The sequence below is a fragment of the Salmo salar genome, chromosome 04 (assembly GCF_965601325.2).
Source record: "Salmo salar chromosome 04, fSalSal1, whole genome shotgun sequence".
NCBI lineage: Eukaryota > Metazoa > Chordata > Actinopteri > Salmoniformes > Salmonidae > Salmo > Salmo salar.
This window is the reverse complement of record NC_138294.1, coordinates 667,501-670,000: the sequence shown is the minus strand read 5'-3', so window position 1 is coordinate 670,000 and position 2,500 is coordinate 667,501. Positions and strand designations below refer to the sequence as shown.

Here is a 2,500-nt window from a genome sequence, read left to right as displayed (position 1 = left end):
GGAGGAAGAGGAGGAGGAGGAGGAGGACCAACCAGAACTACAGGACGGGGCGGCAGCATGGTCAGGTAAGGAGGAGGAGGAGGACTTAAGCTCAGTGGGCTAAACTAGCTCAAGGTGGCAGAATGTATTTGACATCTTTGATGTTGGGTTTATGTGTAGACATCACGTTTAGTCAGTATTTTTCTGGATGTTGTGTACTTGCCAAGCTTCTGGTGTGCAGGAAGGAGGGCCATAAATGGAATCTGTCAGTCACTCAGGAGGCAGGAAGAGATTAGAATAGACAGAGGACCATTAAAAACAGTGGAACCCCAACTGGCACACAGACAGGTAAGGTAGAGGTAAGGATGGCACAGGACACCGCGGTACCATAAAGTGTCATGTTGCCAAATGGAACTAATGCTCTTTAACTCTCTCTCTCTCTCTCTCTCTCTCTCTCTCGCTCTCTCGCTCTCTCTCTCTCTCGCTCTCTCGCTCTCTCTCTCTCATTTCAATTCAATTTAAGGGCTTTATTGGCATGGGAAACATATGTTAACATTGCCAAAGCAAGTGTACTAGATAATAATAAACAAAAGTGAAATAAACAATACAAATGAACAGTAAATATTACACTCACAGAAGTTCCAAAATAATAGAGACATTACAAATGTCATATTATGTGCAAACAGTTGAAGTACAAAAGGGAAAATAAATAAATATAAATATGTGTTGTATTTACAATGGTGTTTGTTCTTCACTGGTTGACCTTTTCTTGTGGCAATAGGTCACAAATCTTGCTGCTGTGATGGCACACTGTGGTATTTCACCCTGTAGATATGGAGAGTTCATCAAAATTGGGTTTGTTTTCAAATTCTTTGTGGGTCTGTGTAATCTGAGGGAAATATATGTCTCTAATATGGTCATACATTTGGCAGGAGGTCAGGAAGTGCAGCTCAGCTTCGACCTCATTTCGTGGGCAGTGTGCACATAGCCTGTCTTCTCTTGAGAGTCAGGTCTGCCTACGGGGCCTTTCTCAATAGCAAGGCTATGCTCACTGAGTCTGTACATAGTCAAAGGTTTCCTTAAATGTTGGTCAATCACAGTGGTCAGGTATTCTGCCACTGTGTACTCTCTGTTTAGAGCCAAATAGCATTCTAGTTTGCTCTGTTTTTTTGTTAGTTCTTTCCAATGTGTCAAGTAATTATCTTTTTGTTTTCTCATGTTTGGTTGGGTCTAATGGTGTTGCTGTCCTGGGCTCTGTGAGGTGTGTTTGTGTTTGTGAACAGAGCTCCGGGACCTGCTTGCTTAGGAAACTCTTCTCTAGGTTCATCTTTCTGTAGGTCAAATCAAATCAAACTTGGGTGACTGGAGTTTTTGACCATTTTTGGGGCCTTCCTCGGACACCGCCTGGTATAGAGGTCCTGGATGGCAGGAAGCTTGGCCCTAGTGATGTACTGGGCCGTATGCACTACCATCTGTAGTGCCTTACGGTCGGATGCCGAACAGTTGCCATACCAGGCGGTGATGCAACCGGTCAGGATGCTCTCGATGGTGCAGCTGTAGAACTTTTTGAGGATTTGGGGACCCATGCCAAATCTTTTCAGTCTCCTGAGGGGGAAAGGTGTTGTCGTGCCCTCTTCACGACTGTCTTGGTGTGTTTGGACCATGATAGTTTGGTGGTGATGTGGACACCAAAGAACTTGAAACTCTCGACCTGCTTCACTACAGCCCGGTTGATGTGAATGGGGGCATGTTCGCTCCTCCTTTTCCTGTCGTCCACGATCATCTCCTTTGTCTTGCTCACGTTGAGGGAGCTTTTGTCCAGGTGGGAAAGGGCAGTGTGGAGTGCAATTGAGATTGCGTTATCTGTGGATCTGTTGGGGCGGTATGCGAATTGGAGTGGGTCTAGGGGTGTCTGGGATGATGGTGTTGATGTGAGCCATGACCAGCCTTTCAAAGCACTTCATGGCTACTGATGTGAGTGCTACGGGGCGGTAGTCATTTAGACAGGTTATGTTAACTTTCTTGGGACTATGGTGGTCTGCTTGAAACATGTAGGTATTACAGACTCGGTCAGGGTGAGGTGGAGAATGTCAGTGAAGACACTTACAAGTTGGTCTGCTAATGCTCTGAGTCTGGTAGGCTCGCGTCACCGGGCAGCTCGTGGCTCGGTTTCCCTTTATTAGCCTGTAATAGTTTGCAAGCCCTGCCACATCCGACGAGCAACAGAGCCGGTGTAGTAGGATTCAATCTTAGTCCTGTATAGACGCTTTGCCTGTTTGATGGTTCATCTTAGGTAATAGCAGGATTTCTTATAAGGGTACGGATAAGTGTCCCACTCCATGAAAGCGGTAGCTCTAGCCTTTAGCCTTTAGCTCAGTGCAGATGTTGCCTGTAATCTGTGGCTTCTGGTTGGGATATGTACGTACGGTCATTGTGGGGACGACGTCGTCGATGCACTTATTGATGAAGCCTGTGACTCAGGTGGTGTACTCCTCAATGCCAATGGATAAATCACGGAACA

The 2,500-nt window shown here is 46.1% G+C and overlaps 1 protein-coding gene across 1 annotated transcript in view; it reads left to right on the top strand.

Moving 5' to 3' along the window:
- LOC145878579 (sodium-dependent phosphate transport protein 2B-like) overlaps positions 1 to 2,500 on the top strand; it is a 40,081-nt gene that overhangs the window by 16,951 nt on the left and 20,630 nt on the right.